The sequence below is a fragment of the Hibiscus syriacus genome, unplaced genomic scaffold, assembly GCF_006381635.1.
Source record: "Hibiscus syriacus cultivar Baekdansim isolate YM2019G1 unplaced genomic scaffold, ASM638163v2 tig00112382_pilon, whole genome shotgun sequence".
Lineage (NCBI taxonomy): Eukaryota > Viridiplantae > Streptophyta > Magnoliopsida > Malvales > Malvaceae > Hibiscus > Hibiscus syriacus.
Genome location: NW_024063318.1, coordinates 109,107 through 127,036, shown reverse-complemented (window position 1 = coordinate 127,036; position 17,930 = coordinate 109,107). Strand labels below are relative to the sequence as shown.

Below are 17,930 nucleotides of genomic sequence, written 5' to 3'. Positions count from 1 at the left end.
ATTTTTAATTTAAAAATAATAAAAATTTTATAATATAAGATTATATTAATATTTAAATATTTCATAATTAAATTTAAAAATAGATTTATTAACCGAATAATCCAGATCGGATACTGTAGAGGCGAGGGCGACCCTCCCAACCCAGTTTGTTCCATTTACAAACGTCAGGATTCGAACCCTTGACCTTGCTTAAGGGATCTAGTGCCTCATCCCACTAGACCAACTGGTTGTTGGTATGATAATATTAATTATTATTTAAAATTTTAAAAATACTTTTATAAATATATAAAATTATTCTCACGATGATATTATTTTTTAGTTAATATTTTAAAATATTTTTTCATTAGATTAACATCTAATTATGGTGTAGTAAAATCGAATTATTTATAATAATATTTTAAATTATTTTATTGAATTAATATTTAATTGACTATATTAATTAAATTCAGTCAGAAATTTTATAATAAAAAAATAAAAATATGCTCCATAATTTTATTGTGATTAATATTGACTATCGAGAGACGTGCTCTACATTAATATTAGTGGAGCATATGAATCAGAAAATCACACGGTGTAATGGTAGTATCGTAATTTAAACATAAATCCAGACTATAGTCCACAATCTACACTGCCTCGATATGTGAAAATACAGTAAGGCGGAGTCGTTTTATATCCCTACGTGGTGGTTAAGGCGCGCCTCAAAGGTCACGCTTTGCACCCACATGACTCCAAATTAACATATAACGCGATACAGGGTATACTTTACTGTTAAGAGTGTTAGATATAAAAAAAATATAATGTGATCAGTATTAAATTGATAAATATATCACCGGTGATATATAAGGAGAAACGCCAATATATTCACCCATTTTCATCCCTTCATTTTCTACCACTCTGTTCCATTTGGGTTTCTCTCATTTCTGATCAAGGGTCACCTCGCTTGTTAAAACGATTCATTTTATACACGCAGAACAGGAAACAGGAAGAAAAAAAAAAGAGGGAAGGTTTTATTTTGTTGATCAGGTACGTTCCATTTCTGTTCTGTTCATGATTCCTGATTTTGGTTTTGTTTGTTTTCAATTTCCTAATTGATTTTAGGATTAGTGACTGATGTTTTTTCTCTTTTAATTGACTCAATTTCAAGTACTTGTTTGCTTCTTTTGTTTGTCATTTCGAACCAAGGGGTTGCTGGGTTATTGATAATTGTTCTTTGGCTTGGTGGTGTTACAGTTTCTTTGATCTTTTGCTTAATCCACAAAAATTGGATCGGGTTTGCGAAGTTCGTCGACGTCTAGCTACAAAATCATGAGCTTTCATAGCCGAAATAGATCGACTTCACGGAGCACTCGTCAAGAATGGGTTCCTAGAGGATCTTCATCTGCAACCACCACTGTTGAAAGCAGCTCACCAGCAGCCTCTGATTCAACCTCTAATGTCAACGAGGCCTCAACTCGAAATGATGATAATATAGACAAATTGGTCGGACCACCAACCATAGGAGAGATGGGGAAAAGGAAAGGGCCTAGAATCTTGTGCAGGTAAGGAAGGAGATCGATCCTAATTTGTGGCAGCTTGTGCAGGGAGTTCTCGTTAAGCAGCCCATCAACCATAGGAGAGATAGGAGAAAGGAAAGGAGTGAGAATCATGTGGCTGTGAGGAAGGAGATCGATCCTAATTTGCCGCAGCTTGTGCAGGAAATTCAGGATAAGCTTATAAAGAGTACCGTTGAGTGTATGATTTGTTGTGATATGGTAAAGAGATCAGGCACCATATGGTCCTGCTCGAGCTGTTACTCCATTTTTCACCTCAATTGTATTAAGAATTGGGCGAAGGCACCCACTTCTGTTGATTTAGTGGCCGAGAAGAATCAGGGTTTTAATTGGCGTTGCCCGGGCTGTCAGTCTGTGCAGTTCACATCCTGTAAGGAGATTCGGTATGTTTGCTTTTGTGGGAAGAGGAATGATCCTCCTCCTGATTTGTACTTGACTCCACATTCATGTGGCGAGCCGTGTGGAAAGCCGCTTGAGAAGAAGCTGGGACTAGGTTCTGGGGTGATGAAGGATGAGCTTTGTCCTCAAAATTGTGTTTTGCAATGTCACCCAGGTCCATGTCCCCCTTGTAAGGCATTTGCTCCGCCACGTTTGTGTCCTTGTGGGAAGAAAGTTATTACAACCAGATGTTCTGATAGGAAGTCGTTTCTTACTTGTGGTCAACAGTGTGATAAACTTCTCGAGTGTGGGCGTCATCACTGTGAACAGGTTTGCCATGTAGGAGCTTGTGATCCTTGCAAACTTCTAATTAATGCCTCCTGTTTCTGCAAGAAAAAGGTTGAAGTTGTCATCTGTGTTGACTTGGTTGTGAAGGGAGAAGTGAAAGCGGAAGATGGCATTTTTTCTTGTAATTCAACGTGTGGAAAGATGCTTAGATGTGGTAATCATTATTGTGCTGAAATTTGTCATCCTGGTCCTTGCGAGGATTGTGAGTTTATGCCAAGCAAGTTCAAGTCTTGTTACTGTGGGAAAACAAGCTTGCAGGATCAAAGGCAAAGATGTTTGGACCCAATTCCAACTTGTTCAGAGATATGTGCAAAGTTCCTTCCTTGTCAAGTGCACCGATGTGACCAAGCCTGTCATGCTGGTAGTTGCCCACCTTGTCACCCAAAAATGCCTCTGTGGATCAACTTCTCGGAGGGTGAAATGCTACAAAACGACACTTGAAAATGAGAGATTCATGTGCGACAAGCCTTGTGGCCGTAAGAAGAATTGTGGTAGACATCGATGCAGCGATCGATGTTGCCCACTCTCAAACTCCAATAATCTTGGTTCTGGCGGTCGGGATCCACACTTTTGCCAAATGGCATGTGGGAAGAAGCTGAGATGCGGGCAACATTCTTGTGAATCTCTTTGTCACAGTGGTCACTGCCCTCCATGCTTGGAAACAATCTTTACTGATTTGACATGTGCTTGTGGAAGAACTTCAATCCCACCTCCATTGCCGTGTGGTACACCACCACCTTCATGTCAATTTCCATGCTCAGTTCCGCAGGCTTGTGGTCATTCATCTTCTCACTGCTGCCATTTTGGAGATTGTCCACCTTGTTCTGTTCCTGCGGCAAAGGAATGCATCGGAGGACATGTTGTTCTTAGGAATATTCCTTGTGGATTAAAAGATATCAGATGCAACAAACTTTGCGGCAAGACCAGACAGTGTGGGTTACATGCATGTGGGAGAACTTGTCATCCACCGCCCTGTGATGCATCATCTGGAGTTGAAAAAGGTTTTAGGGCCTCTTGTGAGCAGATGTGTGGGGCACCTCGGCAAGACTGCAGGCATACATGTACTGCACCTTGTCATCCCTCGGCACCATGTCCTGATGTTAGGTGTGATGTTCGAGTTACAATCGTGTGTTCATGTGGCCGGCTAACTGCAACTGTTCCTTGTGATGCTGGTGGCGTCAATGCTGATACAGTTTTTGAAGCGTCTATTATCCAAAAATTGTCGTACCCTTTCAACCAGTGGAATCAACAGGCAAAAGGATTCCTCTTGGACAAAGGAAGCTTATGTGTGATGATGAATGTGCTAAGTTGGAGCGCAAACGAGCTCTTGCAGATGCTTTTGATATCACTCCCCCCAACTTGGATTCTCTTCATTTTGGTGAGAATTCGGTTACATCAGAGCTGATTTTTGACCTATACAGGCGTTATCTGAAGTGGGTTCTAGCTGTAGAGGAGAGATGCAAGTTTTTGGTACTTGGCAAGAACAGAGGAACGGGTTTGAAAGTTCATGTGTTCTGCCCAATGCTGAAGGATAAGAGCGATGCTGTCAGGATAATAGCAGAAAGATGGAAGCTTGCTATTAGTGCTGCTGGTTGGGAGCCCAAGCGTTTTATTGTGGTTCATGCTACTCCCAAATCTAAACCACCGGCTTGTATCATTGGGGGTAAAGGGTCAACCGGTAGTGGGTCAGTACATCCTCCTGTTTTTGATCCCCTTGTGGACATGGATCCAAGGCTTGTTGTTTCTTTCCTAGATTTTCCCCGAGAAGCAGGTATTAGTGCATTGGTGTTGAGGTTTGGCGGGGAGTGTGAACTTGTTTGGATGAACGACAAGAATGCGTTGGTTGTATTTAGTGATCCTGCTCGACCTGCAACGGCTATGAGGAGATTGGATCATGGATCAATTTATACAGGGGCTTCTACTTTTGTTCACAGTGGTGGAGCATCAAACCCTAATAATGCATGGGGAGGAACAGGGCCGAGTTCTGCTGTAAAGGCAAATCCATGGAAGAAGGCTGTGGCGCAGGAGGTTGGTTGGGGGAAACTTTCATGGGGTGGTGATGAGTCTCTTGGTGGAACTTCAAATCCAGGCTCTGAATGGAAAGACGAGGATACTCCAATTCCTGCTTCAATTAACCGCTGGAGTGTTCTTGATTCTGAAGCGGGTGTAAACTCATCTTCTGGAGCAGTTCAATCTGAAGATGCTTTAAAGCTGGCTGGAGTTCAATCCATATCAACTATGGATTCAAATGATACCAATTCGAATTCAGCTGGGTTGCTGTGTAGGGGTTTAAATGAAACAGGGCCATTAGAGGTTGTAGATGATTGGGGAAAAGGCTTATGAATGAGAAGTATATACCAATAAACCTTGTGGTCAGGGAGATGTGGGCTGCCCATTTTCATTTTCAAATGGCTGGAAAAACTTTCCACCTACTTAAGTTTACACCTGATATTATCAAATAGGTGTTATGATGATCTTTCTAATTTTTTTCCTTCTTGCCAAGGCGATGCCCCTTCAACTGGATGGGTAAGCTTGCTCCATTTTTCCAATTATTGGAGAAGCTAAATCAGAAATTCCTGTTTTTCTTGTGGAAACTAAGGGGTGGGAATTGAGGGAATTTAAAGAGATGTTATGTAGGTGCGGAATCCAGGAGTTGAATTCGCTGAAGAGAAGCAAAAACTGCTGTATGAATAAAAAGACATCGACATATGTTTTTATCCCCATCCTTATGTAAAGGAGTTGTCCATCACTGCAAAGTGTACACACTTGAAACACCATCAAAGTGTCTTTAATTTCCCTTCCTTTGTACTGGAATTAAATTTAATCAATAAACATGTTATCAATTTGAATATTCAATGTAAAAGATTGTTCTTTAGCTTTTCAACTTCTCTGTTTGCATGACGTTCTCATGTCTTTGATTTGTTGAAGATGTGAAATATTTATGTTCTTTTATCTGGACATGGGTGGAAGTAATAATTTGGGTCACTATTTCCAAGTGGTAACTTCTTATTCGTTGTGATGCTATAGTTGCCAAAAGAATGACCATTTTGTATGCAATCTGCAATAAACTTGTATTACTGTATGTTCTGTTGTATTACAACGTGTACAGACTTCGGTTGTCAGGTTCTTCTTGCAAAGAGGACTGTGTTAGATGTTGATATTCTTATTTTTCAGCAGGATGCTTAGGGTTGCTGGATTAGCTGCTGTGCCGTGGTACAATGATGACAACGGGCATTTGAGGTATGTATATGCCAATAATGTATTAAACGTGTTGCAGGCACACGGTGCTGGCAGTCGGCAGAGGTACGGTGTCATGTTTAGGTAAATGGCTATTTAATCAATGCAGGAAATCAGGGCAATGGGCTGCTACAAAAGAACTGCACTTCAAATTCAAATACAAGAAGAATAAAGCAACAATCTGAAGTCTTAACTGCATCCTTTACAATCAATGAGTTACCTATTCCTCACCTTTTATATGAAGATTTATGCCATAAATATTTCATTGTTGCATCTAACATTTTGAAGACATTATTAGTTTAACCAGGTGCTTCCTATGCTGCCTGCAAGCTGCAACTTCATTCAGGCCAGATGAAATATGTATGCCATAAATATTTGATTGTTGCATCTAACATTTTGAAGACATTATTAGTTTAACCAGGTGCTTCCTATGCTGCCTGCAGGCTGCAACTTCATTCAGGCCAGATGAAATATGTATTCCATTAGGTAATTTTAATATTAGTTACTCAGCCTATCGATGACTTCATTGATAAGATGACACTATTGATCTACTGAATTACGGACTTATTGTGATGCGGGCATAAGACCTCGGACCATACTTGTTTAGATGATGAGTAGGTAGAAAACTGGTGTCTCTATCTTAAATATATAGCTAAGAGTGCCCATTTGCTGCAATTTATTAGGTTAAAGTTGTACTCATTATTCCAAGGTATATCCATCGGACAAGTATCGTCACCAACTGAAGAGCAATTGAACGAGGTTAAGTATTTTATTTCTCCTAAGCCGGGGAAAGAGAGATCATCAAGAAACTGGAAAGGTGATGCTTATAAATTGAGAGATGGGAGGTGGATATAGTAGCAAGTACCGAGACGAGGCATGTGAATTACTTGTTTTTGGTAATCTATAGCCTGGACTACCATCATAACTGAGGGTGGCAAGTAGATCAGAGTTTGTTTATTATAGGAGCACGACAATTGGAAGCCTGAATCGGGATAACTGCGGTGGTGCGACTCCTGGTGCTGTAACAAGAATGGAAATCGGGCAGGCAGGCCGTGGCGTTTGCACTCTGCAACCTAGCATGTTTCATAACCTGCTGCTGCTCCACCTTGTTTAACCATCAATATCAACGCAAGGAGGAGAAGGAACAATGTCCCCGTTAACTTAGGAGCAAGGAAGATGGGGAAAATGCCTGACAGGTTCATGTTTAATCTCTCTCTCGGTCTCTGCTATTTAATTTGTTGATCCAGTGTAATGAGCATGTAGAAATTTCCAAGTTGCCTCCCTTTGCACTCGTACTGATTTCTCAACGATCAATGCGCGTATAATAAATATAATCCAACTAAATGAATTTTCAACATCTTTTTCTTAACACTAATCATTATTAGCCTTCCCTTTCCGCATAATTAACCGCATCATTTGCCTATCATATATTGAATGTTTTACAAATCTTTTCGTGTAGCATCCATCCGTTACTAAGGGTATATTTTAATATTTCGATCGACTAAAATGATACTAAGGGTCCCTTTGGAACTGTATTTTAATATACTAGGGATATATTTTTGGAAATTAATTTGAAACACTTTGTCATCTCAGCTTTTAAATGTACTGTTCATGGGGTCCATCGACTTTGTAACCTAGCCGGACCACCATTGAGATTAAGTGATCGGAAATGTCGAAGCTGTCTCTGTACTAATAAATGTGTTACCAACAACAAACGCCTGCTCTGGATATTCACCGGGAGCTTCTCTTAGGCCATGTGGCATCCCCGCAACAGAAGTTCACTTGCAAACATGTAAGAGTATCTTATAACATCAAACTTAATTATGAACTTCACCACAACTTGATGTTTTGAATGTATTTTATGACACAAATGTTTGACTACTGATGTAGATTATGGTGATTGAAGTACATCATTTCAAGTGATTTTAACAGTATTCGAATATTTTTCACCTACGGAATTCCAGCGCATGAGACTACTGCCTCTTATTACAATTCAAGTATGCTTTTCAGTGTTCTACTAATCAGTTTGTTGGATTCTTTTTTTTGCCAAGTTGGAAATGACCATCCAGCTCAGTTGGTAGAGCATAAGGTTCTTAATCTTGAGGTCGTGAGATCAAGTCCCACGGAGGGCATTTCATAATTCGGAGATCTCTTACAGAAGCTGCTCTCAACCTGGTGTTGGTAGTAGCCTACTATCTTACCTCCCCTTACCCCATATATATGAAAAAAAGGGACAGCCATTTTTTTTTTTGCCAAGTTAATTAATAACCATTTTACCCATTTGTTTATTTCCAGGCCAGCTTGTCTTCCTTATTCTAACCGGTGAGAACCAGATACCTGCATAACAATTTTATTTTTGTTTAAACTTTTAATTTGTTTTATTTAAGGATAAACTACAGAAATAGTCACCGATGTTTGAGTAAGTTTTCGCTTTCCCCACTGAAGTTTCAAAAGTAACAAATTTATCATTAACATTATCGATTTTTAATAAACCAACTACTCGACGTTAAATGCCGTCACTGTAGGTGACAGAAAGCTGGCATGACATGCTAACTGTTGATTTGACACCTTTTTATCATTATTTTCACCTACCATTCTCTTCCATCTCTACTCTCATCTCTATATTTCTTTTAAACTCAAAACCCACCATTTTCATTAGTTTTTCTTCTCCAATCTTCATCCTCAAAAACAAAAAGGCCGCCCATCCCACAATTCTCTTTGTCTCGTGCAAAGCTCCTCAATGCTCTCTTTTTCATCGATCAGTTTTATTTTGATCATACTATATTGAAACTAATTTTACTTTAATTAATGAATAAGCTAGGGATATAATTTTTTTTATTTACGTACGTACAGTCACAACTATTAATCTCTTTACCAAGATTCTAGTTGCCCTAAGATTTACGTTATTGTCACTCATTATCAAATCTAGCTAGTTTGTTATGTTGTTTCTATTTTGTAAAAATATCACGAACTTGAATGTATATCATAGAATGGGTATATAAAAGAAAAATCTAATCTAGAAACGAAAAGGCCAATGCTAGACCAATCTGATTCAATTATTTTCTATTCATAACTTTATCTTAATCTGAACGAACGATAAGTATCATCTGATTCTTGCACTTCATTTGCAAAAGAAAGAATGAAATCGTCATATCGTTTTACAGTAAAAGCATGTAGTAGAAGAAATGAAGAATTAAAGCAAAAAAAAAAACATAAATTACTCTAACTAAAAGAATTGCTCATCATTCTCCCTTAATTCATAAATGAAGGGATATGCCAAGCTTTTGATTTTTCTCCTTATGGTCAACCCTTCCGACGTCTTGATTATCAATGTCGATCGCCGTTACTGGCTGCTGAGTACTGAAGTCTTCATTGCACGTTAAGCTCCTCTGCCAATTGAACCAACTTTGTTCCTCCTCTTTTGCTTCATGATGACGGTGGTAATAACAATCACTACTCTCACCATAAAACCCAACATCGTTACAAAACCTGGCCGCTCTGTTCGACTTAAACCCATCGGATAAATGATGATGATGATTTGGGGATGAACGGTAGTTGACTGCATGAGTTTTTATATACATCGAAGGGTGCTGTAAGAAGCTCAAATGGTGGCTTACCGATGCATAAAACAATCGACAACATTGGGAAGATCAAAATAATGGTCGAATGGTGTCAAATCAGCAATTATCATGCCATGTCAGCTTTCTGTCACCTACAGTGACGACAGTTAATATTGAGGGACCGATTTGTTATAAATCGATAACATTAGTGCCCGATTTTTTATTTTTGAAATTTTAATAAAAATTCAAAAATTTAGTCAAACATTAGTGATCATTTGTGTAGTTTACCTTTTATTTAAAGATAATAATTTGTTTATGCCGAATCCTTTCTATTTCTGTGTGCAGGAGCTGTTATTGCTATTAGAACTCGATTGGGGGTTTCATGCTTGATTATAGCTGTACTGCTTAAGTTTTGAAGACGAAGTCAGTGTATAGATGATACAATTGAAGAATTCCTTCAAAATCAAAGCAAGTTAATGCCCATCAGGTACTCTTATTCAGAGATAAAGAAAATGACAGATTCTTTCAAAAATAAACTAGGGCAGGGTGGGTTCGGATCTATGTTCAAAGGAAAGCTTCGAAGCGACCGTTTTATGACGATCAAATTGTTAGAATTGTCGAAATCACAAGGCCAAGATTTCATCAATGAAGTTGGTACCATCGGGAGGAATCATCATGTTAACGTGGTACAACTCGTTGGTTTTGTGTACAAGGATCAAAACAAGCCCTTGTCTATGATTTCATGCCAAATGGTTCTTTAGATAAAATAATATTTTCAGAAGAAAAGAAGGTCGATTTGAGCTGGGAAAAAAGTATTCAAGATCGCAACCGGAGTGGCTCGAGGGATTGAATACTTGCATCGGGGATGTCACATGCAGATTCTAAATTTCGACATCAAACCGCATAACATCCTCCTAGACGAAAACTGCACCCCGAAAGTTTCGGATTTCGGGCTCGCGAAACTGCATGCAGTAGATAAGAGCATTGTGTCTCTCACAGCAGCACGAGGCACTGTTGGATACATTGCACCAGAACTGTTTTACAAGAACGTCGGGAGTATCTCGCATAAGGTAGATGTTTACAGCTTCGGAATGTTGATGGAAATGGCAGGAAGGAGAAGAAATCTGAATGCACTTGCTCAGCAGTCTAGTGAAATATATTTCCCCTCGTGGATTTATAACCTATTCGATAGAGGGAAGGATCTGGAATTAGAAGATGCATCTAAGAACGAAAGAAAAATAGTGAGGAAAATGATTATGGTTTTGTTTTGTTGTATACAAATAAAGCCTACAGACCATCCTTCGATGAGTAGGGTTTTGGAGATGCTTGAAGATGCGGTTGAGCTACTTGAGATGCCTCCAAAGCCATTTCTATTATCTGTGGAAAGGCCATCCTAGGAACCCACGGCAGCAGCCATTGATGCTACTACCGAGAGCTTGGACATGGCACAATGCTCAGAGAGCTAGACCTTTCTTCAACTTATACATGTAAGACTATAGTTTTAATAAATAATGATGTGTTGATGATAATATATTCCCAATTTGAAATCCTAGGAATTGGCGATATTGTCCTTAAATCCCTAATTTCTATTTGGTGACCTAATTGCAATACTGGAAAGTTTGGGGTTAATTTCATGAACCTCAAAAAGTTCAAGGACTAACTAAATAATTAACCCAATTTTATTTTTTTTAAGAACTCTAACCTTAGCTTGTTTTAAACTATGCGACGCCCTCTCCTGATTTTCTTTTTCCCTTCCTTTAAACCCTAACAGTCGCTCACTATTTTCTTGTTGTGTCACAGTTATCCTCGCCATTTAAGGTAACGTCATCGCTGCTATCGTCCAAAGGCCCCCACATGGTGACCCGAAGCCTCATCGTTGATGGGGGTTGTGTTGATATGAAACTCGCGAGCTTTAGCTTACAAAACGTCGTTGTTGTCGCCTTGTTTCGATCGTTTATGGCCACTGTAAGATCGAGTTCTTGCCGGGGAAGGCCTAGTTGGCCTAGGTCGCGGCTGAACAGCCCCTGGTAGGCCATGAGAGTCCCATTCCGTTTATTGTTGCACCTCTGTCTCACCCATACCACCGTTTCTTGCCGTTTAAGGCTATTATAAGACTGACACAATAATCGGGTGTAGCTGTAACGCCCCGAATATCGTTCCAGTAGTTTTGTGTCGACCCAATAATTTATTTAATAAATTTATTACAACACGAGGGTTCATTGGTTCAAATTTAAGTATAATCGGGTAAGAAATTAGCCTTGTAAAATATAACAAAAAAAAGGATTTTTTAAGCTTTGAAAGAATATAGGAGATCCTAAAGTGTAATTTTACCATCGAAGAAAAATATGGCTGATTTGGGAAGATTTCTAGCTGATTTTCATGTAGGTTTAGGGGAGCTTGGACATGCCACTTTTCTCTTTCACTTCCATAAAATTTCTCCTTCTTCCTCTCATCTTTTCTCTTCATTTTTTCTTCTTCTTTCAAGCTAGATAAATGGAAAAGCTTACACCTTTCTTCATCTCCTTCTTCAATTTGAAATCTAGAGGTAAGACTCTTAACCTAGAGTTCTTGAGCTTCATGAAAAGCTCACCATCTCCATAAATGGTGTTCTTGAGCTTTTCATGAGGTTTTAGAAGGATTTGAGCTCCATGGGCTTCTCTCATGGCTCCTATCTGATTTTTATGTGTTATAGTCATTGTTTAACATCTAGCCTCCTTCATTTTCATGTTGAAATCATTTGGTGGCTTTTGGGTGATGGAAAAGTGGTGCAAGAACCCCCCCCCCCCAAAAGGCAAGGAATTGACATGGTTGGTTTTTGGAGAATCTAGAAAGGTATTTGGGTAGCTAAGAGCTGAGGTAACACATTATAACTCTTTCTTACTACTTGTATGTCATCTAGATGAGTGTGCTTGCTTGTATGAGGTGGAAGAGCATATGGGGCTTAGGTTCTTGATTTGTTGTTATGGATATTTTTTATGTTATTCTATTGTAAAAATAATGTATAATGGCCCTTATAACTTTCATAAGCTTTAATAATCAACTTAGACCTTAGAATAAGCGTTAGGATGAGTTTAAGGGTGTTTCCCGAGCTAAATAAGGTGTTTCTGGGTAATAGTATCGATATTGTTCATGTTCTAGGTAAAAATTAGGTTTTCTAGGCCTCATTATCGATACTAGATGAACTGGTATCGATACCGACCCTTTGGTATCGACACCGGAGTGTTGATATCCATACCGGATAAACTAGTATCCATACTGGAGTGTTGGTATCCATACAGGATGAAATAGTATCCATAACGAAGGCTTGATATCAATACCCAACATGGTTAAGTAACTTCACGATGTCAAATAGACTTAAGAGTGAAGAATTTAATATCGATTAAGATCGGGCATCTAGCTCGAGTGTAAGATGTCACTAAAATGTTGTTGGGGACTGAAATTACCAAATTACCATTATGGGCCTCAATGAATGAAAAAACCTATACGAGTTACCTATGCAAGATGAGAGTGTATCAGTTGTCCCTCCAATTCAAGGGTGAATCGAGGGGAACCATGATGAGAGTGACTAGAGTGTTGCCATTAATTAGTAAACCCTAGTTGAACATCACGCTAACAGATAATACAAATGAATAGTAGTAACATGTTTCTGACTTGCCTATACCACATGTAGTTCATTAGATTTGCATGGTTAGTTAGTTGGGTTCATGAAACATGCCCAAGCATTTTATGGTGAAGTTCATTGGTGATGTTTTTAAGCATGAAAGGTGACTACTTTTAACCCCTAATGACTCATATAAGACTTAAATACCGTTTAATGGCCTTTGTAGGGCAAATAGGTAGAGTTAGAGCATATTTTCGTGCTCAAAATAGGGTATTTGTTGGCAAAAGTATATTGGATGAACAATACTGATATTTTCCTTCAAGCAGCCCAAAACAAGGTGTTTGGGGCTGTTAGTATCGCTACTCATTCAAGGGGGTATCGATATTGTCCCAAGAGTATCGATACTCGAGGGGGAGTATTGATACCAAATGTTGAATTCATATTTCAATTTCCATTTTTGGTACTAATACTCAAGGGAGTATCAATACCAGGAGGGGAGTATCGATACCTAGCTAAATTTCCGAACATCGAAGTCATTTTTGGTATCGGTACTCGGGGTAGTATCGATACCCTTTAACAAAAGTATCGGTACTCCAATTAAGAGTATTAATACTGAGTATTTTCCCTAATCATCGAAACTATTTTTGTATCGATACCCAGGGTAGGTATCGATACCTAAGGGTCAGTACTGATACTGCAAGGCATAGTAGTATCGGTACCCTCGTCATGAGTTGGGTAAATATCCCAAATCAATTCAAGAGTTTGGGTAGGGGAATCAGGGGCCATTGAAACCTTGTGAATAAAACTACAAGTGAGAACAACCTGAGTAATTACAATTACAACTAGAAATAGATTACATCAGGATTACATAAAACTAGCCCTTGTGTGACACTCGGGAAATAGTCAGGACACCTAAGTTACTTTCGTATTATGACGATCATCTCATGTATTAGAATATCCAGATATAGCTCAGCTAGTGCGCTAGGTACTTCAGTTTCCAACTGGGCGCAGATGCCCCATGACTCGACGGAGTAAGTTGGTCGGGTGTATGTTTTCGATGCAGAAAATTTTGAATCTCATCTTGATACTCAAGAACATTCAAGGTATGCTAAGAGTGTATGTTTCCGATGCAGAAAATTTTGGATCTCACCCCGATACTCGAGAGTATCCTACGTAAGTTGGGGGTGTTTCCTTGAGATGCAAAAAAATTCCTCTAACCACACCACTAAACTTGTCTCAGTATGTTTTTAGTGTATTTGTATGCCCATGTCTTCGTTTGCTAGCATGATCATTAAATGAATGCTTGTAGTATAGTAGAGGAATTGTATGGCGTGGGGCTTACAAGTTCAGCGTTCGGAATGTGTTTTCGTTTGTAAGTTTCAGATTTCGTGGAGTGTGATGGGACAACGATAGTCTTAGCAGAGTACCATAGTACAATGATGACGGCTTAATGGGAAATTATAGGTCATGATTTGAAATGAGTCAACTTATATCATTTTAAATATTTATTTTATTTGTCGAGTTTCTATATTGGGGCCCCATTTTTGTAAATTATATTGGTATCGTACTTGTGTAAACATTTTTAATAAAAAAAAAGTGTAACACCCCCAACCCGTATCCCAACCCGGATACGAGTCAGAGATATTACATTGACTTTTAAAACACACTCATTACAAATAATAGTAAAATACTTGAACTTATATTACGAAAAATACAATAATATACATATGGTAATATAAGTGTACCAAAATATTCAGAGCATACACAACTTAACTCTTTAATTACATGTCAACATCCATTTTCATAACAAAATGACATACTGATTAAGTTGCTTCTGATCTGATAGTTGCAGGAGTAATGTTGTCCAGCTGCTTAACCTCGATCGTCTACTTTATCGGATCCTACATATGAAACACTCACACGCTAAGTCATCGACTTAGTGAGGCAATAATATAATAATAATATCAATAAATATAAAGTAATTGCCAAAATGAGATGGGTTGCAGTAATAAGATGTATGTAAACAATGCAATAACCAAAACCATGTTTCTTACACATATACTTATCAAATTCACATTCATAAGTTCGCCTTAGTAAGTTCATTAGCCCATGGTACCATACAGAGAACCTAAGGTATGTGAGTATTGTGAGGTTGTGCACTATGCTGTCACCACAGCTCATATAATTGCACCTAAGTGCCACGTAGAATTGCACCGGAGTGCCGCATAGAATTGCACCGTAGTGCCATATAATAATGTCCATAAGGACCACATATCATTCCTTAAGAATCATATACATATGCCAAAGATCAAGTATGTGTCTCAACAGACCTCACACTTGTTCCAAAGAATACATATATGTCCCGAAGGACCACATATCATTCCTTAAGAATCATATATATATGCCAAAGATCAAGTATGTGTCTCAACAGACCTCACACCTGTTCCAAAGAATACATATATGTCCCGAAGGACCACATAGACCCTCTACCCTTGGCATGCCAACTATACCTATAGTTCTCATCTACATAACATGGGCTTTCACCATTCACATAATTTATATCGCATAGGCATATTATTTTCATATATTTATCACATAACTCATATAACTTTTCTTGCATATTCAGGTCACATAATGCATATGGTATGAGTTCATGTCAAGTATTATAATATTGAATCTAGACTTATCACAAGTCTAGAACTGAATAGAATACATATTTATGCTATGCATATGCACTCACCTAGATTGCTTTCTCTTTCCCTCAATTGATCCTACTGGTTGATGGTTCCAGAACTCGTTTAGGCTCGGTATCTACATAGTAATTCATTGATACTTATCAGTATACTAGTTAGTATATTCTAAGCTATCATTCTTAGGCTAAAAGAAAAGTCATTTTCATCTTTTAATGGAGGTATGCATCGATGCATAAATCTTATTCAATGTTTGTATTTAATGGGGTGCATCGATGCACTCCTTATGCATCGATGCATCGGTGGCATTCGATGTTTTCTTTTTAAATTAATGCATCGATGCACCTTAAACAATTTCAGGGATTTATCGTTGATGCATCGGTGCACAATGAATGTGCATCGATGCACATTGCCCAGAATTGTCATTTTAGCACGGAAATCTCTTCTTAGTCCACTTAACACTTTATATTACCCCTCTTTTTATATCCTTAACTTACATACTCTTACTTAAACTACTTATTATTCATTCCATACTTTCAAAACTTAGAAATCTGATTCTCCATGTAGAGTTTAAGAATCTAACCCAAATTCCAACATGTTCTAATTTGAATTCTAACACTTCATACCTCTTAGTTAGCTTAATGCCAAGTTTAATTTCACTTCTAATTCTTATTAAGAACCCTATTCTAAAATTTCACTTTTCTACTTCCTTTCTTTAATTCTTCATACACTCCTCATCTTATGGTTTTAAGATAATCTAAGCTTTCCTTAAGCTTAGTTATCAACTAAGGATCAATAAGAAACCTTAAATTCATCAAGAATTTGATCACAAGAAAACTCACCTTTAGCTTGGCTTCACGGCAGAGAAGGAGAATGAAGAAGAAAGAAATATCCAGAACCTTGTTTCTCTCATAAGCTTACCACGTGGATTTAAATATCCTAAAAAAACATTTAATTTATTTCCTTGCCAAAAGAACCATTTGCCCCTTTAGTTCCCATGCTTTACTAATTGATCCTACACCAAATATTTCAATCAATTCCTTCAACTTTCAATTTATCTACTTTGATCAATAACTTTTAAAATTTCACAATTTAATCACTGACCCGATATAGAGGATGTTATCAATCTCCCTCCCTTAAGAAAATTCATCCTCGAATTTTCATTGTACGAACAGATGGGGATATTGAAGTCGCATATCTTCTTCACGTTCCCACGTGGCTTCTTCTACCTTGTGATTTCTCCAAAGAACCTTGACCAACGGAACTGTCTTACTTCTTAACTGTTTGACTTCATAAGCCAATATTCTCACTGGTTCTTCTTCATATGTCAGATCCGATTGGACTTCTACTTGTTCTGGTGCAATGATGTGCGAGGGATCAGACCTATATCTTCGTAACATGGACACATGGAAGATGTTATGGATCTTCTCCATTTCTGGTGGCAAGGATAACTGATATGCCACGGGTCCTATCCTCTTAACAACTTCATATGGCCCAATGAATCTAGGACTTAACTTTCCTTTCCGACCAAAACGTAATACTTTCTTCCATGGAGATACTTTAAGGAAAACTTTATCTCTAACCTCGAACTCAATCTCTTTTCTTTTAAGATCAGAATAGGACTTTTGCCGATCAGAGGCAACTTTGAGGTTATGCTGAATTTCTCGAACTTTCTTTTCTACATCTTGAATTAAATACAAACCAAGAACACTTCTATCTTTGAGTTCATACCAATTTAATGGAGTACGACATTTCCTCCCATATAACGCCTCATAAGGTGCCATTTTAATACTGTATTGATAACTATTGTTGTAAGCAAACTCCGCCAGTGGTAAATATTTCTCCCACGACCCTTTAAACTCAATAACACATGCTCGTAACATATCTTCCAATATTTGAATAGTTCTCTCTGATTGCCCATCCGTCTGAGGGTGAAAGGCCGTACTAAAGTTAAGGCGAGTTCCCAACGCTCCATGCAAAGCTTTCCAGAATCTAGAAGTGAATCGAGGGTCTCGATCAGAGACTATGGAAATAGGCACTCCGTGCAATCTAATAATTTCTCTAATATACAGCTCAGCGTACTTTTCCATAGAGAAATCTGTTCTAACCGGAAGGAAATGTGCTGACTTAGTCAATCGATCAATAACTACCCAGATTGATTCTCTTTTGTTCGGAGTCAAAGGTAATCCCGAAACAAAATCCATCGTAACATTTTCCCATTTCCATTGAGGAACGTAAAGCGGTTGCAATAATCCTAACGGAACTTGATGCTCTGCTTTGACTTGCTGACATGTTAAGCACTTGGACACAAAATCAGTAATGCTTTGTTTCATCCCTGGCCACCAAAATCGATCCTTCAAATCCATATACATCTTGGTTCCACCCGGGTGCATCGTTAACGGACTGCAATGAGCCTCTGTTAATATTTCTTTCTTCAAGTCGTCATTGTCGGGTATTACAATTCTTCCTTTACAATATAGATTTCCATCTGACTTAATCTCAAAGTCTTTAATCTCTTTGTTCTTTACTTGTTCAATTCTTTTCAAACACATTTCATCTTTACTTT

At 38.2% G+C, this 17,930-nt stretch overlaps 1 long non-coding RNA gene and 2 pseudogenes across 1 annotated transcript; all 3 read left to right on the top strand.

The window, feature by feature from the left end:
• The first annotated feature begins 1,253 nt into the window (after positions 1 to 1,253).
• LOC120178792 lies at positions 1,254 to 5,589 on the top strand (annotated as a pseudogene).
• A 1,753-nt stretch (positions 5,590 to 7,342) lies between these two features.
• On the top strand, positions 7,343 to 9,474 carry LOC120178793. The gene is made up of 3 exons (XR_005521542.1): positions 7,343 to 7,510; positions 7,809 to 7,835; positions 9,419 to 9,474. It is a non-coding gene; the product is annotated as an uncharacterized LOC120178793 (long non-coding RNA).
• A 60-nt stretch (positions 9,475 to 9,534) lies between these two features.
• On the top strand, positions 9,535 to 10,555 carry LOC120178791 (annotated as a pseudogene).
• Positions 10,556 to 17,930: the final 7,375 nt, after the last annotated feature.